Consider the following 25,287-nt stretch of genomic DNA (forward strand, 5'->3'; position numbering starts at 1 on the left):
GGTGCAGAATAAAATTCTGCCTCCTTAAGCTCGTGTTTTCCATGCCTAGATTTCAACTGTCACCAGATGGATCAGACTGAACAGGTTTCAAACCTAGAGGAGGCTCTTACCTTCTAAACAGGGACGGCTGTTTTCTAGTAAAATCAGGAAAAGAGAAGGAGAAAACTTGAAAGAGGTTCCTCCTGGCGCTCACATCCATGAACCCGAATATTCTCTCAGTCGTCAAAGAGAGACCTCGAGAAGGAGACTTGCTAAAGCAAAGCCACAGGGGTCTCTGAGGTTTCCCTGGCCCCTCGCTCCTGTCCTGCCTGCCTGATGTCAGCATCTCTCTGTGAGGTCACCACCTCCCCACCAGCTTTGACCAATAGTCTGAGGTCCTGCAAAAGGCCTTTGTGATGTCACTGCCACACCCCTCCCTTGCTGTGCTAATGTCCTGCCCCTGGCCAGGCACTGTGGAGGTTTGAGCTACTCTCTGTGGATCACCTCACTCAAGGAGCGTTCGTTCTAGGAAGCAAGCCGGTAGTTTTGGACCATCTGCACATTTTGTCACTTCACTATTTATTAGATCGTTTATGAATATGTTGACTAGTCCTGGTCCCAGTGCAGACACCACTAGTTACCTGTTTCCATCCTGAAAACTGACCATTTATTCCTACCCTTTGTTTCCTATCTTTTAACCAGTTATTGATCCACGTGAGGACCTTCCGGAGGTGAAAGTAAGCCGGTATGTTCCGGTATGGGGTACCGGCAAGAGCCAGTACGCTGTGCCAGCCCTGCCCGGCTTCCCCAGGCTGGTGATTTAAAGGGCCCAGGGCTTCCTGCAGCGGCCAGAGCCTCGGGCCCTTTAAGTCGCCTTCCGAACCCCCCTGCCGGAGCCCCGGGGAGCAAATCACTGCCGTGGATGCTGCTCTCTCCCGCTCTGCCAACACAGAGCAGGGGCGGCAGAAGCTTCCTTACAGTGGGGGGAGGGGGACCATTGTCTGAACTGTGGCACCCCCATGACACCCGTTCCTGAAGGACCCCCACCACGTCTCTCCCCGAGGCCACACCCACAGACGCCTCTTCCCCAAGATTGCACCCTACCCCCCGCATCATTTGTCCTAACAGCCAGTAAAGAGTGGTGGGGCCATGGCCCTCTAAACCCCCTGTTCCAGCACCCCTGACACAGAGCTAAGCAGGCAGCAGTGTGTGTGTGTGACAGAGAGTGCTGTGCTGAGATGAGCCAGGGAGAGAACGGGGGCTGATGTCGGGGCTGTCCCCTGCCTCAGGACTGGTTGCTTCCAGCAGCTGTCTGAACTTAGAGACAGTGTGCGACACACTCACTCTTCCGCAATGCACACACTGTCTCCCCCCCCAGACACACACGCTCTCTACCCCACCACGCACATTGCAGTTGAAAAGCAGCTGGCAATCTAGTAGGATGCCCATGGACCAATGGGATAGAAACCTGCATCATGTGATGCTGTACCAGCCCGTGAGGCATTGCAAACCCTTCCCAAAGCACCCTGCAGCCAGCTGCACAGTGGGATAGTTACCCACAGTGCACTGCTCTCTGTGGCAATCCAAGAGATGCTAGCATGGATGTGCTCTGGTGACACAGGGGAATAGGGTGGACATGCAATAGCTGTTCAATTAAAACACTTTAACTTAAGCCACATTATTCTTTCATGTAGACATAACTGAAGAGTGAGACAAGACCCAGCTCCATTGAAACTAAAGAACCACAAATTCCTGCGCAGGATTTGAAACTGCGCAGGGAGACCCCAATGGATTTCTAGTCCGTTGCCTTAACCACTCAGCCACAACTACTTGCTTAATATGTAGTTCTCACTGCACTCTAGTTCTGTTCTCATGATCAATTCCAGTTGTTTCCTCAAACCAGCTTCCACAACACACACACTGCTGTGCCCTTGTGTAAGTGTGTCCATGCCTGAACTGCAAGAATTCCTGCTCCTTTCCCTTCTGGCTGGAGCACGAGGAGAGTGCGTTTGTGTCTAATGACATTGCTGTAGATTTTTGTCCATTTCCTGCCTCGATCATTCAGACAGTCCCTTTCCCGTCATATCCCCAGCACATCAGTGATTGCGATAGCAGGGGGAAGGTTTTCTCTGGGGCACTGAGCTTTGCCAGGGGGTTGGTGGCTCCTTTCTTTCCTCACCCTGGAGTAAACTCGCTTTTTATTCCATCCTTGATGTTTCAAGGAATAACAACAGATGATCAAAGAAAGAGGTGGACAGGGTAGGTCTCAGGGGAGGGGCAGAGAGGTGTGGGCGATGGATAGGGGAGGGGGCAGAGAGGGGGGGCAGCAGGCAGACCTTGGGGGAGGGGGTGGAGAGGCGCGAGGAGGCCCTGGGGGAGGAGAGGAGCCAGCGACCCGCAGGCCTCAGCCAAAGAGCAGGGGTGAGAAGTGGCCAAATGGGAGTGAGGGTGGAGCACAGGGGGGGACTCGGAGGGAGGAGAACGAGGGCAGGGGGTGGAGGGGGGGGGGCAGCACCACGGTCTGGGCAGGGGCCGCCCACAGGATTCAGGGGGCCTGGGGCAAAACAATTTCAGTGGCCCCTTCCATAAAAAAAGTTGCAATACTATAGAATCCTGTATTCTCCTGGGGGCCCTGCAGGGCCTGGGGCAAATTGACCCCCCGCCCCCCCCCCTCTGGGCAGCCCTGCCCTCAGCCTCTCCCTGTAAGTCCCCTGCCCCCTAGACTCTCTCCAATTTGTTTCTGTAGTGTGTGTGTGTGTGTGTATGTGGGGAACTGGACGCAATGCTCCAGATGTGGCCTCCCCAGTGCTGACTAGAGGGGAATAATCACTTCCCTCCATCTGCTGGCAACGCTCCTACTAATCCAGCCCAATATGACCAGTTACCCATATTGAATGCAGACACAGCAATATTTGATACATTGGTCCCTGTCCATTCAGGAGGTTATTTCCCACCTATTCATAAATAATGAAGCTGCTCTAAGCGGAGGGGAGAGAGCTGTCCCATCCGTGCAGTTAACCCATCTCCCCGAGAGGTGGTAGCTATGTCAGTGGGGGAAGCTATGTTGGTGGGTGTGCAAGCTGTGGTGTCTACATGTGTATATAAAGTTTAATCAAACCCCATTTTTAAACTCCTGTGGTCTGGGAATAGAAAAGGAGCTCTCTGAGGCAGAGCCCGTCCTTCAAAATCCTTAAGACTGACTTGCCAACACAAATGTTATGGGGGTATAACTCAGTGGTAGAGTGCTTTACTGCAGATCAAGTGATCCTTGGTTCAAATCCAAGTGCCCCCTCACAAACCTGTTTCTTCAATAAAAGCAATTCAATTTCCAGTATACTCAGGAGCTCCACTAAATAGGCATCCCTGAAATGAATGGACACACTCAATGTTTTCCTGAGCAAATGCATAAAAACCTAGCAAACATGTCCCCCAGCTGAAATCAGTTCCAATCCTCTAAGTGTCTAGGGGCTTGGCTACACTTACAAATTTGCAGCGCTGCAGCAGGGTGTGAAAACACACCCTCTGCAGCGCTGCAAATTGCGGTGCTACAAAGCGCCAGTGTAGTCAAAGCCCCAGCGCTGGGAGCCGCGCTCCCAGCGCTGTCCGTTATTCCCCACAGGGAGGTGGAGTACGGACAGCACTGGGAGAGCTTTCTCCCAGCGCTGGCGCTTTGACTACACTTAGCGCTTCAAAGCGCTGCCGCGGCAGCGCTTTGAAGTGCTAAGTGTAGCCACAGCCTAGGTTTGTTTTCATCAATCAAACAAAGGCACATTGTGACGATGCGGTTCGGGTGGGACCCAACTGAGACTGCCAAATCAGGACCAATTGCTTAAACAGGGCAGTCACAGCCCTAGGCTGGGGTTTTTCCACCTCTAAGGCAAACCAAACCAGCCAGACAAAAAGGACTTTGGTCTCACTCCACTGGCTAACCACAAGTCACACAAGCAATTTCCTTAGACACTCCAGTTTCCCAGTATCACCACCAGTGCACTCGTCCTGGGGATAAATGGTTATGAAAACCAACACCCCAATAAAAGAAAAAGGTTCCCTCGATCCCAAAGGACCAAGCCCCAGACCCAGGTCAATATACACATCAGATCTTACCCACAAATCACGCTGTTGCCAATCCTTTAGAATCTAAAATCTAAAGGTTTATTTACAAAGGGAAAAAGGTAGAGATGAGAGGTAGAATTGGTTAAATGGAATCAATTACATACAGTAATGGCAAAGTCCTTAGTTCAGGCTTGCAGCAGCGATGGCATAAACTGCAGGTTCAGATCAAGTCTCTGGAACATCCCCCGCTGGGATGGGTCATTCAGTCCTTTGTGCAGAGCTTCAGTTTGTAGCAAAGTCCCTCCAGAGGTCAGAAGCAGGATTGAAGACAAGATGGAGATGAGGCATCAGCCTTATATAGGCTTTTCCAGGTGTAAGAATCTCTTTGTTCTTACTGTGGAAAATCCCAGAAAAATGGAGTCTGCAGTCACAAGTCTCTGCATACCTTGCTGAGTCACAAGGCGTGTCCGCCTTCTCTCCATGGGTCAATGGTGTAGCTGATGGTCCTTAATGGGCCATCAAGCAGGCTAAGCAGAGCTAACACCAGCTTGTCTGGGATGCTTCCCCCAGAAGCACAGCACCAACTTGAAATACAGACAGCATAGAGCCAACATTCATAACTTCAACTAAAAATGATACAGACATACAGACAGCATAATTATAACCAGCACCCCATAACCTGGTCTTAGACACCTTATATGACCCCCTTTATCTAAGATTTTGTGCCACTACAGGACCTTGGTTGCAACCCATGTTCTATATGGTCCCAATTTATATCAATAACGTCACACACATGAAGACACATTTGCAGGTCCTTGGCCTCCATGGGCTACAATGTGCAGAAGAACAAGAACCACATCCACGTGGGAGGCATGGACTAGTCTGTATTACATTTGGTAAGTAAGTTGCCATTGGGACTGAAAACTCTACTGGAGGTGGACAGGAGCCTGTTACAAAACTAAAATAACCAAGATTTACCAAACTCCCTGTTACACATTCAATCCTCTCTTTGTGCACACGGCATCAACTGGGGGCTCTAATAAATGGCAGCCTTCCTTTAACACAGATCGTTGTTCCTTGTAACTTTCAGATGCATTCGAATGGCAGCTGTTCAGAGGTCATGTGCTGCTAGTTCATGAGCAGCAGCAGAGTCTCTGTACGTTTATTAACTGTAGAGCTGGTGTGTCTGCATCCAAGTAACTGCAGAGTCAGTGTAGTACAGACAGTCAATTGCACAGTCTCACCTTCTGGTCTCATTGATCATTTGAGTAGAAACAGCAACGGTTTGGTGGGTTTTGGTTTTTTTTCCCCTTCGTTTTCTCCTAAGGAATGTGTGATCTTGAGCATGTTAGTTTAAGTTCCCTGTGGGTCAGGAAAATTCCATCTCCTTGAACTAGCTGGGGAAGTGACCTGTTTGTAAACCTAGAATAAAGGAGCTTTTAAAGAAGAAACTGCTTTACAAATATGCTGGGATAAAAACAGTAAATTCCACGGCCAGACACCAGGCCAGGATCAATTGATGGGGCCAGGATCACTTAATTACAGGAGAAACAAACTCTTGGGAAGTAGCTGTAATTTGTCCCCAAACCTTTCCTTGTTCTCATATGCTATCACAGATTCTCTTCTAGAGGGCAGAGTTAAGGTAATCTGGGCATGTACCATCACTCTGTATTCCCTGTTTTTCCAGAGTTTGAGTTTTACTGAACTCGATGTTCTGGAAGGTAAGAGATAGTCACAGTCAAAGTTAACTCTCTGTTAACGAAGGTTTTGTTAGTCACAAATAATGAGACTAATCCCTCACTGCAGTAATTACACTGACTTCAGCGTACTCTTTCCCTATTTCTAGTTCCAAAAAAATAAGCAAATTAAAACAACCTTGAGACCTAAAATGCTGTAAGAAAGTGGAAATTTTAGTAGCTCAAATAATTCAGTTTCTTCTGTGTCTTGTGCGTGTGTAAATGGCACAACACGTTAATTTATAAGCACATCTTTCTTAAGTCCTTTGAATATTCTGTAGTACATTGACTAGATCAAGTGGGTTGTTCAATGCAGTGAGGTTTTCATGCATTGCCTAATACATATTTTTCATATTATGTAAATGAACACAACTCATTGAACACAAAATTGTGTATTTCATGCTGTGATCTGTGTCGGTAGCTCAGATTAATAGGTTTATTTTATCTCTCTCTTTCTCTCTCTGTGAGGCACAACAAAATAATTTAGTGATGCTGAAAACGTTCCCTTCTCCTCCAGAACGGCCATGGAATCCCCTTTCCTTTGTGGATTAATCTGCCCCTGTGTCTCTACAAGGAAAATATAGTTTTTATGAAAAAAACACATTTTTTTAATTAAAGGGACGGAGACAGAATAGCCACATGATGGCGACACATCAGGAATGCAAAGCAACAAGTTCCTGGTTTGCACATTGATGGTGACAAGGGATTGAACTCGACTCCCCTCTTTTCACAGACACATTTGTTTTATTCTCTGAGGTGAAACGTAAGTTTAAATGTTGAATTTAATCCTCTGCCTTGTAGCTTCAACAGCCGCAGATGCAAGATGAGTTACTGCAGCCTAGACCTTGTGTCCGTGTTTAGGTGGTTTTCACCTAAACGTTCAAGCAGCTCACAGTAATGTCCCGAGCTCCCCAAGTCCCACTGACAGCTGAGCTCTTCCTGCCCACTGAGCCCAGCCCAGACAGTGGGTGGGGGTGAGTTTGTACCCAAATAACTGACAGAGCCAAGCAAGGAGCAAAGAAATGTTTGCTTCGGTCACTAGGTCTCTGTTTCTATTGCTCGTTTGCTCTCTCCCCTTCCCTGATAAGGAGCAACGGTAAGAGAAGAAGAGGTTAAAACATGTGCTAGGCGGTGGCTGGGTTTGGATGACAAATTTAAAACCATCTCAGCGCCCTCTAGTGTGACACTGACACCATCAGCTTCTCACCTTTCACTCACACTTCATTAATAACAGTTTCCCTGAACTTCTTTGCTGTGATTATTTCAATAGCTCCTACACCGATACCTGCTGCCCCTTCTGGCTGGTTAATTGCACTATTTGGAACCTGCTCCTAAAATTACACCCTTCCTGGGAGCAAGATTCAGAACTGCCCAAGGAAACCCCATTGGGTTTCAAGTGCAGCCCAGGCAGGGTGGCAAGGGGACAGCCCAGGGGTCTCAGAGCTTCTTCCTCCTCCTCACAGAGAGAAGGTTAAGGGGGGCCACTAGTTATGACTCCTGGGTTTTAGTCCTGGCTGTGGGAGGAAAGGGGTGTTTAGTGGATTAGAGTTGGGGGCTTAGGAATCAAAGAGGAAACATCTCCCTTTTCAGCTTCAATGCACATTGCACAAGAACATGGCTTCTCATCTCTTCGGTTTCAGAGGAGCAACCATGTTAGTCTGTATCCTCAAAAAGAACAGGAGTACGTGTGGCACCTTAGAGACTTACACGTTTCTTAGGTTCTGTTGCCATCATGCGGCCATTTCATTTCACTTCTTATTGTTAAAAGGTCTGGGTACTTCAATGAGGCTAATCATCTAGTGGAACAAGCTCCGCAAGGGACGTGGTTAATTCACCATCACTGCCCTGTGTAAATGAAGACCGCAGCTCTTGCTGTGAGACACATGGTGTGTGGGTGTCCCTGTTCCCCCTTCAGAACCTCTGGGACATGGTGCTTCCCTCCTCCCAGTTCAAGATCCCCATCATGTGGGTGATCACATCCGGGATCTCCGGTGGGTGTCTCTGTCCCCCACCCCATGAACTAGCTCCAGTGTGTGGTTTCCCTTGCCTGCCCCAGCCGGGATCTGTGGGTGTCTCTGTTCCCCTTTTCAAGATCTGTGTTGCTTGGGTGCGTCCCTCCCCCCAAGTCAGAATCCCCAGCGTGTGGGTGCTCCCATCCCCTCCTCCAGGCTCTGCGGGGGGTGTCTGTATAAAAAGAGACTGTGTCTCACTGTCTTGCCCAGGCTACGCTGCAGGGGCTATTCACAGGCACGATCCCACTACTGATCAGCATGGGAGTTTTGACCTGTTTCATTTCTGACCTGGGCCGGTTCACCCCTCCTTAGGCAACCTGGGGACACCAATCTTGCCAGGGATCACCATATTGATGCCGAGCTTAGTGTGGACACCTGATCGACACAGCCCCCTGCAGCCTAGAACTCCTGAACTCAAGCGATCCACCAGCCTCAGCCTCCCCAGGAGCTGGGATCACAGGCACCAGCCACGGGGCCCGGCTGGTAACAGGGTCTCCCGCTTCCAACTTCTTCTGTGGCCCTTTCAGCTCTCTGCTCCCCTGTTGGGGAGATGCAGAGAGAAGCCCCCATCTGGGTGAGTCACCGAGAGACTGTGTCCCATGGCGTCTGAGGGGGAGGGAGGGGGGAGGGTTGGATTGAGCTCAAGGGGAGAAGGTTGTGTGTGACAGTGTGTGGGGAAGGGGGATATAAATGATGGAAAACACAGGGGCAGTGACAGTGAAGCCCCGTGTCTGAGTGTTATGACCCTGTGTGGTGCTGCCATTCACTTTCCCATCCTATGGTCTCAGCTTTCATTGAATCCAGCATTTTTTCACCTGTTCTCACCACAGAGGTGTCCCACATGCCTCAGCTACCGAGTGTCCCTCTTAGAGACGCCGAGGACTGGAACTGATTTCAGCTGCTGGACAGCTCTGCTAGGTCTTTATTCATTTGTACAGGAAAACGCTGAGTGTTTAAATTCATTTCAAGCCCCCCGCCCCCATTCAGCGAACTCCTGAACATACTGGAGATGGGTCTGGAAATTGATTTTCATTCAAAAAAGTTTTTAAAGGGAATCACTTGGATTGGAACTAGGAACCCATTACCCTGCAGGGAAATGTTCACCCACTGAGCTACACTTTCAACAGAGAGGGTCACATATAGCCCACAGCAGGACAAGTTTTTACCCTGGGGGTTAGTAAACATTCTCTCTATACAAACACCACAGCTTACAAACTCCCCACCCCCGCTCTGTGTCACCAGAGCACAACAACAACTCTCCTTGGGGCACACACAGCTCCCCAGCTCCCTGCCCGTCAGTCTCTCCAGCATTGCTCCAATCCCTTAAAGCAGGGTCTCAACCTCAATTTACCTTATGGCCAGTGCCAGTCCTCCAGTCCTTCCAGTGGGCCAATAATGTCACTCATACCACCCAGAACCCGCCCCCCAAAACTCCACCCTCCACCTGCCTAAGGCTCTGGGAGGGAGTTTGGGTGGGGGGAGGAGGTCTAGGGTGCAGGCCCTGCGCTGGGGATTGGGGTGCAGGCTCTGGGGGGAGTTTGGGTGCAGAAGGGGTGAGAGGCTGGTCTCTGGGAGGGAGTTTGGGTGGGTGAGGGGTTCTGGGGTGCAGGCTCTGGGATGGAGTTTGGGTGCAGGGTGCAGGCTCTGGGCTGGGGCAGGGGGTAGCGGGAACAGGAGGAGGGGTGGTGTTGCAGGCTCTGGGTGGCAGATTGGGGGGGGTAGGATGGGGGTCGGAAGGGGAGGGGGTGCAGGCTCTGGGAGGGAGTTTGGAGGCTGGGGGCGTGGAGGGGGTGCAGGCTCTGGGAGAGAGTTTGGGGGGAGGAGGGGGTATGTGGGGAGGGGGTGGTGGTGCATGCTCAGGAAGGGGGTCAGGAGTGTGGTGCTGACCTGGGGCTCTAAGGCGGGGCGGGCTGGGGGTCCTCCCCATGCTGCTTCCCCCAGGCATCACCCCCACAGCGTCCCATTGGCCATAGGGGTGAAAAGGCAGGGGCAGCGCGCGGAGGCACAGACCCACCCTGCCCTGCCATGCGGAGGGGCCGGCAGCCACTGGAGTGAGCAGGCAGATGCTGCTCAGCTCCGCTGCACTGCCAGCTCCCCTAGGGGGGAGCGCCTGGGCACGGCAGGTGGGGCCAAGGGAGTGACCTGGTCCCAAAACTGCTGGAGCCCCACGGGCGAGACCTGGGAACCAGGACTGCCAGCCAGACAAACACCTTTAAGAGCAGGCGTCCCTCTCCCGGTCAAAAACTGATCTTCCTCCTTCAGTTCAGTGTCAGCCTGAATTGTTCCTTATCCCGCCAGAGCTGGAGGATTGAAAGCAGCAACATCAAACCCCTGTGTATGAATGGACATAAACACTCCCTGGTATCTGAGGAGAGTTTCAGCTTTGCCCTTAGTCAACTACAAGGCTAAAGGGAAAGGAGGTGGCGCCAGATATAAAGAGTGAAAAACTGACACATCATAGTTATGCCCACGGTGGCTACAAAATCTTTTGATGTACTTCTGCTTATCAGCAGTGTATTGTTTTCTCTGGAGCCTAGGCCTTGACCAAGAAATTTGTACCTTGATAAAATAATCGACTGCCCCTGGTTAAGGCAATGGACTTGACACCCACTGGGGTGTCCCAACACCGGTACAAGTACTAACAACAGTGGCTGCCTTTTAGCCATAGATTTTAATCAGGACAATAAATTGATACAAACCCCTGTTAAATCATTTCCCAGCCCGAGTCCTTCACCCACATTCCATAGAGCATTAGGCCACCATGTGGATGTTTCATTTCCGACCTCAGTTTCACACAGAGACAAAATTTCCTTTGCACAGATCCATGAACAGCAAAATCTTCCTGTGTCTCTTGTCTGAGCCAGGGCATTCGATTCCAGTGAACCCTTCTCTCCTGCAGTGGCGATGGTCAGACAGAGGGGATGTGGCACTTGCATCCCTGGCTCGGCTCTTTCTTTCTGCTGCTGTTGTTAGTCCATGAAACTTCAAGGGTGGAATGCAAGACTGAATTCACGCACCAGCCCTCAGTGCCCCAGAGAAATCCTGCCCCCTGCTATTGGAACGATGTGCTGGAGATTTGACTAGGAAAAGGACTGTCTGAATTGTCAGAGTGGGGAATGAACAACAATCTACAGCAATGTCGTTCACACAAACACACTCCCATCCTGCTCCAGCCGTAAGGGAAATGGGCAGGAATTCTCGCTGTTCAGCCCAGGATACACTTACACTAATGCAGCCGTGAGTGTGCTGGGGAAGCTGGTCTGAGCAAACAGTTTGAAGTGACAATTCAGTGAGAACAAAATCATCATGTAGGGAAGCTGGCACCTATCAAGTAGTTGTGGCTGAGCGGTTAAGGCGATGGACTAGAAATCCATTGGGGTCTCCCTGCGCAGGTTCAAATCCTGCCAACTACGCAAGAACTGCGCTGTTGTTACTATTGTAGCCTTAGTACCTGAGCATCCACAGTGAGAACTAGAGCCAGATCTACTTTCACTCTCTCTACACTTAAAACACTGCTATTGCACTTTGGAGTAAACAGTGACTGGAGGGGTTTTCCCATCCCTGTAATAGCTACATAGACAGAACAATTCTTCCTTTTCTTTAGCACTATCTAACCAGGGCTTAGGTCACCTTAACTAGATGGGTTTGGGGGGGGTGTCACACCCTGGGAGACGTTGCTCTGCCAGTGAAGTGCCCAGCGTACACCAGCCCTTAGATCCCTCTTGGTATTTCAATGCAGGCACTGACCTGTGAGAGGAAAACATCAGCTCACAAACACAGAGACTGAATTCCCCACATTTAATCTCACTGCACTTTCCAGAAAGTCACAAAATTCAATTCATTCTTGCTAGGAGAGAGAAAAAATAAGTGACATTAAGTTTTTGGCTTGGTTAAATAAAATGGTTTAATTAATATAGTAAAAATCTGTACTGATTCCTCTAACTAACACCACAGTGTGAAATAGGAACAGAGACAAATCTTGTCAGTGACGACTAATTTTACAAATGATCTTCCGATTATTAATGTCCACGCTGCCCCCATTGGAAGTCTGGGCAACTCCAGTGTCATTGCTCTGCATTCACCTTCCCCTAGAATTCTTCTCAGACATTCGCCTTCCTCTGCAGCGTGGGGCTCGGGTCACTTGCTGGAGGATTCCCTGCACCTTGAGGTCTTTAAGCCACGATTTGAGGACTTCAATAACTCAGACATAGGTTAGGGGTTTGTTACAGGAGTGGGTGGGTGAGATTCTGTGGCCTGCATTGTGCAGGAGGTCAGACTAGATGATCATAATGGTGCCTTCTGACCTTAAGTCTATGAATCAATGAATCTATTCCCAAATTTGGAAAATTGTGCAATTCAGAATGTGAATAGTGACCCCAGCTCCTTCCTGCACCTGCTCTACATTGCTCCACAGCAGCTTCTCCACCTGCAGAGTCACCCCAGCTCGGCAGTGCAGCCGCCCAGGGTTCAGCAGGGGCCCCTGGCAAGGACAGTAGGTGCAGCTAACAGCCCGGTGTGCCTGGCCCTGAGGCAGCTGTAAAAAAGCAACAGCCCCTCCCCCATACCCAGAAGTACAGAGACTGAATTCCTAAACTTTAACATCATGACCCCCTGTAGAAAGCCACACGTGTCAGTTGCATTTTCACAGGGAGATGCAAAAATCAGGTGACACCAATTTTTAAGTTGAGTAAATAAAGTTGAGGAGATAGTTATTAACCTCCCAAAAATATACTAAAGATCCCTCAACATAATACCTGAAGGTGAAATATGAACAGAGACAAACCTTGTCAGCAAAGGCTCATTTCCCAAACAATCCTCAAAATGTTACTAATTCCCACCTCTCCTCCGCAGGAGCTCTGGGCAGTGTAACTGTTCTGCAGGCAGCTTCCCATTAAATGCTGTTGGGGGACATTCCCAGACCTGGAAATGTACGAATGACAGAATTTGAAGAACAAACCTGGTTCCCTGCACCAGGCGGGATTTGAGTGTTTTGTCCCTGTCACTTAGTCTTTGTCAATAGTACAGACGCCATGGGCAGGACTCCAGGCTCTGCTGGCAGCGGGAGAAAGGACTGTAGATTCTCACCTGTGCTCTGGAGAGGAGGTAATAATTGAAGGGGCATTTTTGACTCCTCCTCAGGGTCCCCTGGGCTGGAATTCTACATTCCACAGGGCCAAATGAGGGGGTGATGCTATTTGGTTAATGAGAACCAGTGCTGCAGGTGAGGTTTGAACTCACAACCTGAGCATAGCTCCTCTCAGCACTGCTCTATAAGTACTGTGCGCTAACCAATTGCACTACTGGAAGACCTGTTTGCTATAATTCTCTGAGACCCCCCTAGGTTGATACAGCCAAAGAGTGACCCCAGAACAGTCTCAGTGGGGTTGAGAGCAGGTAGCAACAAGTGTTGTACTTGGTGGGGTGGATCCTTCTTAAGGGTTCCAGGCACCATTTGACACCTTGTGGTCCCACCAGGAGCGGAACAGGCTCCCTAAAAGCAGGGCCGCCCAGAGGATTCGGGGGTCTGGGGCAAAGCCGGGGAGTGGACATAAAAAAGGCACCACCCGCTGTGGCGCTTGTACTCACTGGGTGGCGTCCGAGTCTTCAGTGGCAGCGGGTCCTTCACTCGCTCTGCGTCTTCGGCAGAACTGAAGGACCCGCCGCTGAAGTGCTGCGGAAGACCCAGACCACCGCCCGGTGAGTAAAAATTAAAAAGGCGCCTCTAGCCAGGGAAGGGATTCTTGGCCAGGGCTTGTGGGGCAAATTGCCCCACTTGCCCTGCCTAAAAGTAGCAGCCACCAGAGCCCAAACAGTAGCCCCACCCCTTCCACTCGAGGCCACGCCCCTGCCCCACCCCTTCTCCCCAAGGCCCCGCTCCTGCGCTGCCTCTTCCCCCAAGACCCTGCCTCCCGCTCACTGCTCTCCGTCCCCTCCCCACCCTCACTCGCCCTTACGGTCATTACAACGTGGCAAGGCAGAGCCCTCCCATTTTTAAAAGCCCTGGGGTGTTGTTCCCCCCTGTTCAGGCACCCCTGGGTCCCTGCACTTCACACAGCTCTCCCTGATTTCAGCTGTTAGTGAGGGAGCCTCACTGCTAGCGCAGACTGGGCAGTTCATTGCATGAGAGACACTGTCCCAAAGCAGGACTAATGCTTAGAGCTGGTGATTTCAGCTCTGTTGGTCTGCAGCAAGGCTCTGCATTGAGTCTTAACCAGCTCTGTTATTACACAGGGAAGAACAAAAGGGTCAAATGGTGCCTGGAACCCTTAAGAAGAATCCACCCCACCGAGTACAACACTTGTCGCTACCTGCTCTCAGCTCCACTGAGAATGTTTTGGGGTCACTCCTTGCCTGTATCAACCTAGGGGGTCTCAGAGAACAGCAACTAATAGGTGCTCCAGTGCACAATTGGTTAGCACACAGTACTTATAGGGCAGTGCTGAGAGGAGCTATGCTGAGGTTGTGAGGTCAAACCTCACCTGGAGCCCTGGTTTTCATTAACCAAATGGCTTCACCCCCTTATTTGGCCCTGTGGAATGTAGAATTCCAGCCCAGGGACACTGAGGAGGGGAGGAGTAAAAAATGCCCCTTCACTTATTACCTCCTCTCCAGAGCACAGGTGAGAATCTACAATCCTTTCTCCCCCACCAGCCCCTGTGCCAGGATCCCTCAAGCAGAGCCTGAAGTCCTGCCCATCCTTGACCCCGGAGTGGGAGGAGCAAGGAGCCATTGTTAGAGGGCTTTCCCTTCCCCCACCCACTTCCCTGGCTCTTGTCACGCAGACAGCAAACAGCAAAAGACCAGAAGTGGGAAGCGCAGACAAAGGGATGTTTACTGGGGTTAGTTTCCAAGCAAGCAGATTCCAAAGCCCTTCACACCAGTCGGGCTTATCTCTATACACCCACAGAGTCTGTTCCCCAGTGTCCCCCTTCCCAGCTCTGACACCGCAGTTCTGAAAGTCTCGGCCTGCACAGGCAGCCTGAATATCTCTATTCTAACAGCCATCGGCCCCTGTGGGAAAATGATCTATTCAGGCTTGTCCCTAGACATTTTGGTGCCCTACACGACACCTCCGTCCCCCAGCCCGAGCTGGCAGAGTGGAGCAGGCTGGGGCCAGGTCACTCCACTTCCCGCCGCCCGGTAATTGCAGGGCAGGCCTGACCCCACACTTATGGGGTGGCGGGAAGTGGAGTGATCCGGCCTCAGCCTGCTGCACTCTGCTCCCAGCCTTGGAACTTGGGGGCTGGGGGAAAAACACCCCCCAGCACTCACCAGTGGCGCGGCTGGGAGCTGGTGGAGCAGAGCAGGCTGGGGCCAGGTCGTTCCACTTCCCACCGCCTGGTGAGTGCAGGGTGCACCTGATCCCTCCTGCCGACTGTAGCTCAGGGGAAGGGGCGGAGTGGGGGGGGATGGGGTGGAGCAGGGGTGGGAAGAGGGGGGTGAGGGCAGACCGGGGGTGGGGGGCTGTGGGGAAGAGGCGGAGCAGGGGCAGGGGCAGCTTTCCTGGCCGGCTCAGCCAGCCGGGGGATCGAGTTCCCCGCTGGAGCAGTACACAGCTGCGTAGGGCACCAGGAAACTTGGGGTAATTTGGTGCCTCCACATCCCTTAACCAGGCAGTGTCCCTGTAGTGTGGGCTGTCTGCATAGGTCCTTTCTCAATCTTTCTCAACCTCTTGTCTGGAGTCTCCTGTGTCTCTGCTTTCTAAGCACAGACTAACTCTGGCTGTTCAGAGGAGGGCAGGACCATGCCTATGCGTGGCCAGCAGACAGCGACAAAGACCCCTAGCCAGCCTGCTCCCTGCCATGCCAAACCCCCACTGAAGGCCATCCACAGACCAGCATGTAGGGCGGCTGCTGATGCTCTGTGGCCAACATCAGAAGACGGTAGAAAAGCAGGGCCAGCCCCTTTGGTGGGGCCTCTTACCGTTCCCACTCCAGGTGCTCACTTTGGCAGTGGGGCAGGAGATTTTACCCCAAGAGGCTTTTCCCCAGCTGGCGAGAAGCAGAGAAACACCCAGGCTCCCAAGGTGCTATGTAGCAACCCCCTTCAAGCACAGGGACAGGCGCACATTTGGAAGAGGGAAACTGCTCCACATGCTAGCCTGGGCAGCCGCCCACTTTCTTTGGCAAGTCAGGAAGGGCAAAGGCGAGACTGGAAGCACCTGGGGCTCATGCCCCAGCCTTCGTGATACCCACCCCCCAACTCCTTCCCAGGGCTCTAGCTGAAGCCAGAGCATTGGCCTGAGCGGCCAAGAAGAGGTTCCAGCCCTGAAGGGAGCAGGACTTTCAGCACAAAGGTAAAACTGCACAAGCACAACGACAAAGGGACTCGAACCCTCAATTACTTTATCCAAAGTCAGACGCCTTATCCATTAGGCCACGTGGTCACACATAATTTCTCTATGTACTTCTTTAGAGAAGACAGACACTGTGTTTCTCAGACTCAGGTCATCTACTGAGGAGGGTTGATACTCCCTGGGCACAGAAGTGGAGTTCCCAGTGAGATGTGGAACCAGGTGCAGGGCTTTGGCTGGGAGGCTCAGGCATGGGTGATTGAGGTGCAGCGGATGGACCGGCTGTCTAGGTGTGGAGATTTAGTTGCACTGAGGCACAGAAGGGAGGAGGAGGAGGAATCCTGCTGATGGTCAGTGGCTGTGCAGAAAAAAGGGTGTTGATTCCCCCATCCTAAATGGGCTGGTTGGCTTGACCCTTCTCCCCTCTGCAGAGCGAGGTGGGGACTGCAGCTCACCTCTTGTGGGGCAGGAGGGCACAGGTGCAGGGCGCTGGGCTCCGATGCACCTGGAAGGCAGCTCCGGTGGGGTGGGGCAGGGCAGGGCCTGTGGTTTACGTTCTGCGTTGCCTGGTGCTGGGCCATTGCACAATCCCCAGCCACGCCGCACAGCACACCCCGAGAGGCGGTGGGGGGCCAAGCAGACGATCCAGCACGAGGGGGGAGAGGATGTGTGGTTGGGGGGACGAAAGGCCTTGGGCTGCACTGGGGGAGCGCAGAGCAGGGGAGACACCCCAGAAACCTGCAGCAAAGGGATGGACAGGTGGGCTGGGTGGATAGAAGAGGCAGTGAGCCTAAAAGGGGAGGGGGGTCTAGTGGTCAGAGCAGGGAGGGGGCTGGGCACCAGGACCTCTGGGTTCTATCCCTGGCTCTGGGAGTGGAGGGGGGACTAGAGGTGAGAGCAGGGGAATGGGGAGCCAGGACTCCTGGGTTCCATAGTGGTGGCTGTTTTTTCCTGTGTCTCCCTCCCTAGAGATCCCAGCCCAGCCCCCTAGCAGAATCTGACTGGGGGAGGGGGTTGCCCTGCCACTCCAGACTATGATTCGATCCCCTCCCCCCACGGGCTCTGACATCACGGAATCTCCCGCCCCCCAAGTCAGAAAGTAGGAGCCCCTCCCCGCATGCGGAGGAAGCTAGTGAGTCTCTTGGGGGTCTCTGGCGGAGGTGACGGCACCCACCAGACACCCACTCATGGTTGCAAGGAGACCCTCCTGCACAGCCCCCTGCTATGAGGGGCCAGGGGCGCCCAGCCAGGGTCAGGAGGTGAGATGGGGTCGCAGTGGCAGGAAGGGGGCAGAGCTGGGGGTGGTGCCAGGTCTGGTGCTTGCTACACGGGGAAAAACCACACTGCTCCCCCGCAACACACAAACACACACACACACACACACCCCTCCTGGTGTTGGGAGGGGAACAGGAGAAAGGACAAAAGAAGCAAGAGACAAAGAGAAAGGAGGGAGGGATGGATGGAGGAAAAGGTGAAACAAAAAGGACAAACCCTAATGTCCCCAGTGATTCTAAGGGACAAAATTCCAGGTGTGGAATAAAATTCTGCCTCCTTAAGTTCGTGTTTTCCATGCACAGAATTCAACTGTCACCAGATGGATCAGACTGAACAGGTTTCAAACCTCAAGGAGGCTCTCTAGTAAAATCAGGAAAAGGGGAGGAGAAAACTCGAAAGAGGTTCCTCCTGGCGCTCACGTACGTGAACCCGAATACTCTCTCAGTCCTCAGAGAGAGACCTGGAGAAGGAGACTTGCTGAAGCAAAGCCACAGGGGTCTCTGAGGTTTCCCTGGCCCCTCGCCCCTGTCCTGTCTGGCTGATGTCAGCATCTCTCTGTGAGGTCACCACCTCCCCTCCACCTTTGACCAATAGTCTGAGGTCCTGCAAAAGGCCTTTGTGATGTCACTGTCACACCCCTCCCTCGCTGTGCTAATGTCCTTCCCCTGGCCAGGCACTTTGGAAGTTTGAGCTACTTCCTGTGGATCACCCCACTCAAGGAGCTGTTTGTTTTTGGAAGCAAGCTGGCTAGACAGGAAAACGTCAGATGCTTCTCTCAATGCTACACTCAGTTTTTCAGAAATTAGTCGACTTTATGGCCAGAATAGACCATTAGAGCATCTAATCTGACCCCCTGCATAACACAGGCCTCCTGTATGACACAATAGCTACTTTTGGGGCAAACACATTCCAGAAAGGCATCTAGTCTTCATTAAATGACATCAGAGATGGCGAATCCACCACTTTCCTTGGTAGCTTGTTCCTCTGGTGAATCATCCTCACTGTTGAATATTTGTGTCTTATTTGTAATATGAATTTGTCTCTTTTCACCTTCCAGCCGTTGGGTCTTGTTATGCCTTTCTCTGCTGGATTAAAGAGCCCTTTAATACCCAATCTTTTCTCTCCATTAAGGCACTTCAACACTTCAATGAAGTCACCTTTCTATCTTCTTTTGATAAGCTAAACAGGTTGAGCTCATTCAATAGCTCACTAGAAGGCATTTTTCTGCAGCCCTCACAACATTTGGTGGCTCTTTGCTGCCCCAGCTCCAATTTCACAACATCTTTTTCAAATGAGGACACCAAAACTGGAGGCTATTCCAGTATCAGTCTCACTGATGCTGTGTCACCTCCTGTGACGTTAGTGACATAATCTGTAACTGTATCGATCACTGTTGCGACCACTGTTCTATATTTGCAGCCAATATTGTAGAAAGGTTGTCGTGTAAGGGGTCTATGGAGAGGTTCTGATTGGCTGATTATAATGATGCTATCTCTAGATGTGTATCATTTTTGTAGCTGACATTATCAATATTGGCTCTATGCTGTCCATATTTCAAACTTGTGCTATGCTTCCGGGGAACACCCCAGCCAGACAAGTTGGTGTCAGTTCTGCCTGCTTGATGGCTCATTAAGGACCATCAGCTATACAATCAACCCATTGAGAGAAGGCAGATACGCCTTGTAACTCAGCAAGGAATGTGGGGGCCTGCCTATGGACAGAACTCTAAGGTTTTTCTATGCCACGTGCTGGATAGAGTGTTCTTGGGACAAACAAAGCAAAGACCACATGGCAAGAGACTATAAAAGGCTGATGCCTCGTCTCCATCTTGTTTTCAATCCTACTTCATACCTCTGGAGGGACTTTGCTACAAACTGAAGCTCTAGACAAAGGACTAAATGACCCATCCCAGCTGTAGGTGGACTCCAGAGGCTTGATTTGAACCTGCAGTTTATTCCATCACTGCTACAAGCCTGAACCAAGAACTTTGCCATTACTGTATGTGAAGAATTAAAAATCCATCTGCATTTTGTATAACAACCTGGTTTATGGATTGTGCCAGCTCTTTTCCAAACCCAAAGTCCAGAGTATGGTCAAGGGACCAGAGGGCTAGCAAATAGTGATCAGCTAAGAGAAAGCTGGGTAAACAGAAAGCCTTGCTTGCTAAGATAGGCCTGGTCAGAAAATTGCCAGGTGTTGGAGCTAAGAACTAAATAATTGTGTCTTATTCAGAGGTGCAGATTGAACAAAAAATCCCTATTTCTACTGTGTCAGTCTCTTCTATAGGGAGACGTTTTCCCCACAGATCCAACCTTGAGTTTATGAGAAGTTGGCACGTCAGTATAAGATATGGCATCCTTCCCCCTCCCTTCCCAGGAACCAATGCCTGCCTTAAGACACACAAAACACAATCTTTATTGCCATATACTTTTACTGTTTCTTTGCTTTAATCATCCTGTTGGACAATCAAAGGAGTTGCTCCATTCCTATAGACGCCAAATCAGAATTCAACATAGATATTTTATACTAATAACATTTTATCAAAGTATTTATTAAATGTTAACTTGCTAACTTGAGACGATGGGCGGAGACATTATGTAACCTGTTAACCATTGGCTAATGTGCTATCTTGTCTTGCTGCAAAACCTAACCTGGGGTGCGGAACTCCCTACCCCGTCTGTTGTAATCAATTGATTGACAGTGTCTCTGAGCCTAATAAGCAAGGTGACACTCCGCCAGTGCTGTGTGCAATAAACTCCTCTGCTTGACCTCTACACGGTGTGTGATTTACGTCCTTCAGAGAACAAAGAAAGAGCTGGAGGCCAGGTGAGCAGGTTGCCTGGGAAACAGAACAAAGGACAGAAGAGGGACAAACGGGCCTGGCTGAGTTGGGCTGTTGGAAGCAAGGAATCTGCTGGTTTGGGGACTCGAGGGGAGAGCCCAGGCTCTGAGTTTTGGGTCTCATGAAGATGGACGTTGCTGAATCTTCCTGCTTCCTGTGCTAACACAGAACTTTCCCAGGCTTTATTCCAGACCACTAATAAACCTTCTGTTGTACAGCGCTGGCTGAGAGTCACTGGTGATTGTGGAAGTTGGGGGTGCAGGACTCCTTTGCAGGGTGGTGTAAGGCTTTCCCAGGTGTCCTGCTAAGGTGACTCACTACAGGAAGCTCCTGGCATGGAACAGGGGGGCTGAAAGCTCCAAGGTCAGTCCCAGGACGTGCGGAAGGCAAGGAGGTTTCCCCCAGTGACAGCGTCCCCTGGGCGGTGTCACACTGATGAGGGCTCTGCCTGGGTTTGGTTCAGAGCGGTTCCAGAGCACTGAGCCTGTGTCAGCCCCCCAGCATGTGACCTGCAGGCGCCACTCTGGCAAAGCTCCCTGTCCCTGGGCTTTGGCATCACCAGCCCCTGCTTAGTGACTATCACAGCCCTCAGCTCCCTGAGAAGGGTCACAATATGTCTCTATGTTGATCCACCTGTCAAATTCACACAGGGAAAGCTACCTATAGCACAAAACTCTGCCCTATGAAATCATGGAACATGTGCTCTTCACTCTGTGAAAGCATGTAAAGAATCCAAGCGCTGGAGGACAGGGTTTGGGTCCAGAGTGACCTAGACAAATTGGAGGATTGGGCCAAAAGAAATCTGAAGAGGTTCAACAAGGAGAAGTGCAGAGTCCTGCACTTAGGACGGAAGAATCCCATGCACTGCTACAGGCTGGGGACTGACTGAATGAAGGGGGTTTGACAGCAGCCTTCAACTACCTGAAAGAGCAGCATTGGAGGCTTTCTCCTGGCCACTTCCGCTGGGCTGGGCAGGCAACACTGCAAACAAGGTTCAAAGTCAATGCACATGGGAGAAGCATCTTGTGTTTCATTCCTTATGGGTGTGGCGGGGGTGGGGCCAGCTCCCAGTGAGATCTGTTTTCACCTTTGCCCCCTTTCAGTCATTCTGGGATTCTAACTCTGCTCCCAGCTGTCAGGCACCTTCCAGCCCATCCACCCTGCTCACTAACTCCATGGTCATGTGTCTCCCCCTTTGCCAGCCCACGTAGCCTTCAGGAAAGCTACTTCTGCTAGATGCATGGATGGTATAGTGGTGTGTATAGGTGCCATCCAAGCAGTTGATCTGGGTTTGATTCCAAGCCAATGCAATGATGGCTTTTCTCTTCTGTTGTTTCCTCATCTGGAAATGGTTTAATTTCAGTCACATTGTGTTACAATCAGATTATCCATAGAATGAGACAATAAATGTGTCAAAGTCCAAAGGGACATAGAGGATGGAGACACACAAGGGGCTGGAATGTGTCATCTGAGAAAGACAGAACACTTGGGAACCTGCATCTCCCATCCCCTGGCCTTCTGTGTTATGATTCCAGCTGTCTGAGCTGTTTGCATGATGTTCCTGCTGATGGGGAAATAAAGTTTTGAGTCAGTTTTTGCTCCTGCAAATTCCTTTGCTGTTACAATTATAATGACATGAACAAAAGCAGGGGCGGCTCTAGTAATTTCGCCGCCTCAAGCAGGGCAGCACGCCGCGGGGGGCACTCTGGCGGTCGCCAGTCCCACGGCTCCAGTGGACCTCCTGCAGATGTGCCTGTGGAGGGTCCGCTGGTCCCGCAGCTCCAGTAGACTTCCCGCAGGCACGCCTGCAGATGCTCCACCGGAGCCGCGGGACCAGCGCACCCTCCGCAGTCATGCCTGCAGGAGGTCCGGTGGTCCCGCGGCTCCGGTGGACCTCCCGCAGGCATTACTGCGGAAGGTCCGCCGGAGCCGCCTGCCGCCCTCCCGGCAAAATGCCGCCCCAAGCGCGTGCTTGGCGCGCTGGGGTCTGGAGCCAGCCCTGAACAAAAGGGAGGCACAATAAAAATAAACCCCAAATTACAATACAGTTAGGGAAAGAGAAGATCACGGTTAAGCCAAACACTTCAAAGAGATCAGGTATGTGGAGATCCCCTCGATATTTGAACTCAAATTGTTAGAATCAAAGTTCAGACTTGACACTGGAAAACCTGCAACTACCTGTCTCTCTGAACACCTGTCATGAGCAAGATCGAGTTGGGACACCTGTTCTGCTTCAATCATTGATTGTCTCTCTGTGTTCTCTGTCTCTTTCTTCTCCCCCCCAGTTCCTCGTCTCCAGTGTCTCTGCCTTTCTCCTCTTGCTCCCTCTCCCCTGCCCTTTCCCAGGAACTCACACTCTACAGCATTTAGGAAAAGCCAGAGCTTCCATGTTCTGCACATGAGCCTGTGTCAGAGAACGTGTGATCCAGGTCAGAACCAGTCACCAGAACAATATGACCCTTCATGGGTGACTTCTCTGCCTACTCTGCAATTTACATCTCCCTCCAACAGCCCAAAGACAATTTTGTGTGAAATGTTGAGAAGTGAAGAGCCCCCTTCCCTCCCCCCAAATCCCCAGAACTCTAGTGTCACCCCCATGGCACCAGCACAGGGAACCCAGTGAAATGGGGTTACAGAATACAAGGGGGAGCGAGCAGGGAGAGAGGTGACAGGGAGTCTCACTTTTTCTTTCTTCACTTTCTGTTCTTCTCTTTCCTTCCAGGAACTGCAGTCACAGCAGGGAGGGGTTTGTCTCATTGTAAGGGATAGTGTCTGTCATGGAGGTGGTGGAGGTGATGGATTCTGTGACTTCCTGCGACCTCAGTGATTTCTATAGTGGCCACAGTGGTTGACTCCACGGCTGCCCAATCAGCTGGCTCCAGGGACAGCCCAAGCAGCGGCCAATGCGGCTGGCTCTGGGGACCGCTTGACCAGTGGTTCCGAGGGCAGCAGGATCAGTCACAGCTCAGTGGCCCCCGGCAGCACTCCTGGGGTGGCCGGAGCAGCAGCAGGCCCCCTGGGGCTCCCCCCTCTGGGGCAGCAGCTGGAGTGGCAGCAGGTTGTTAGGGCGTCTCCCCTGGTAGCTGGTGCTCCTTATCCATCAAATAAATCAAAACCCTTCCACCTGCAAGTGGATTTAGCCCAGGACCCTCAGAGTCAGCAGCTCTTACACCCCCCACTGAGCTCTCTGGTCAGGTGTCCTAGCGCCGGAAGCCTCCTGTTTAGATCCTCAAATAGCATTTTTGCAGCAGGGGGGCTGAAATTTTGGACTGGACATTGTAGCTCCACCGTTATTTTATTGAATTGCTTCAAAACAGCAAGTCAAGAAAGTCTCCTAAGGGCCAGGCTCTCTGCCATGGAAACAGCTGCCCCTGCTCTCCAGGAGTCTGTGCGTTCCACCCAACAAAGTACAAACCTCTGAACTGAAGGGGGGTCAGACAGTGACGGTAACAGAAATCTTCAGACTATTAACCCAAGTCCCTTCCTTTCTTTAACCCAGGACGTGCCAGTCAACTGTTAGCCATGGTGTTACCTTCATCTTAAAATACCTCTCAGGACATTGAACAGAGGAAGTGAAACCCTCTCCCCCAAATGGCTCCTTGTTGAGGCGTTGTACTGTACCTGCCCCTGGAGACTGTCTGGTTTTATATCCTTAGACCTTTTTCTCTTCAAACCCCTTATCCCAATCTAGGGGCCACCTCCGCATTTCAGAGTTTAGAATTTGCTCTCATCACCCTCGTATGGCACTTTCCATGTGAATTAGACAAAGTAAGTCGGGAAAGCTACATGGCTAATGAAAATAAAAGCTTTGGGTGAGGCCTGAACTCGCACCCATAGCTGTATTTCCCCCTGCACGAGCCAGTAGGTCCTTCAGAGACAAACTTGGGCTGGAGGCAGTTACTTGTGTCTATGGTTCACCACTTTGGCTGCCTAATAAAAGGCTGATGGTTCAAACCCAGTAGAAGATAGTGGGTTTTGGGTTTTTTTAGCGATGACAATTCAGTACATTTTAACAGGCAGAAAATCCCCTCTATTCTGGTCTAGCCCCATTTGACTCCTTCTGCCCATCTTCTTCCTTCCCCCTCAGTGTCTTTCCTTACCCACTGGGGACATGCAGAGATGAACCCCAGTCAGTCTGTGTCACAGAGAGTCTGTATCTTCTAAGGAACATGAGTGAAGGATTCCAGCTGAGAACTGAATTAGCTCCGCTCACCTGGGTTAGAAACATTTGTTTCTTTTGAGCAGATACTGGAAAATTGGACATTAATTCAGAGCCAGGAGGCAAAGCAGAGGCTTCATGACCTTGATCTCCAGGAAGTGCAAGAGGATCTCCAGGAAGGAAGGAAGCTTCCTTTAGTCTCAAGCTGAGGTCTCCTGGAACTTGGAAAAGACCTTCAGTCACTGAGGACCTCATGGGATCGTGCTGCTCCAAAGGCTCCAGAGTTCTGGGTGCAGGGAGGGTGTCACTGCACAGTCTGAAATGGAAGGGCGGACCCTGGAAGGGAAGGGAGGAACAGAACATGGAGAGGAATGAAACAGAGCAAATGCCTCTTCTCTCTCCACTCCCTGACCCAGCAAGAAATGTTATCAATGGGGGAATTCCTCACCACGAACAGCAGAGAACACAGAGACATTTGCCTCAAACTGAGCAGTAGGGTGACCAGATAGCAAGTGTGAAAAATCAGGAGGGGATTGTGGGGTAATTGGTGCCTATATAAGACAGAGCCCCAAATATCAGGACTGTCCCTACAAAATCAGGACATCTGGTCACCCTACTGTTGCCTCCTGTCCCAGTGAGAGCAAAGAGCTGCCAGTGCTGGAGCTGTGGGCTGCTGCGCTTTCCTTCCCAGATGCTGGAATAATTTGCAGCACGGAGACCTGGCTCGGCGCTGATTGGGTGGAAGATCTGCATGCCCCAGTGGGTGAGGCGGTCCCCGGGGGAAGAGTCCGAGCGGGGGCAGAGCACAGGCGGGGCCATGGGCTGAGTGCTGGTGGCTCCCCCACTGCTCGGGAGGTTCTGTCGGTGGCACTCTAAAGGCAGCAGCCCAGCCCCCCTCCAAAGGGAGGTGCATCACATCCAGCATTTCTTGCCCCCCA

At 51.4% G+C, this 25,287-nt stretch overlaps 2 non-coding genes across 2 annotated transcripts; both read left to right on the top strand.

Annotated features, from left to right (window-relative positions):
• The first annotated feature begins 3,199 nt into the window (after positions 1 to 3,199).
• On the top strand, positions 3,200 to 3,271 carry TRNAC-GCA. Its single transcript has one exon. It is a non-coding gene; the product is annotated as a tRNA-Cys (tRNA).
• A 7,840-nt stretch (positions 3,272 to 11,111) lies between these two features.
• Positions 11,112 to 11,193, top strand: TRNAS-AGA. Its single transcript has one exon. It is a non-coding gene; the product is annotated as a tRNA-Ser (tRNA).
• Positions 11,194 to 25,287: the final 14,094 nt, after the last annotated feature.

This window comes from Mauremys mutica, unplaced genomic scaffold (assembly GCF_020497125.1).
Source record: "Mauremys mutica isolate MM-2020 ecotype Southern unplaced genomic scaffold, ASM2049712v1 Super-Scaffold_100312, whole genome shotgun sequence".
Classification (NCBI taxonomy): Eukaryota; Metazoa; Chordata; order Testudines; family Geoemydidae; genus Mauremys; species Mauremys mutica.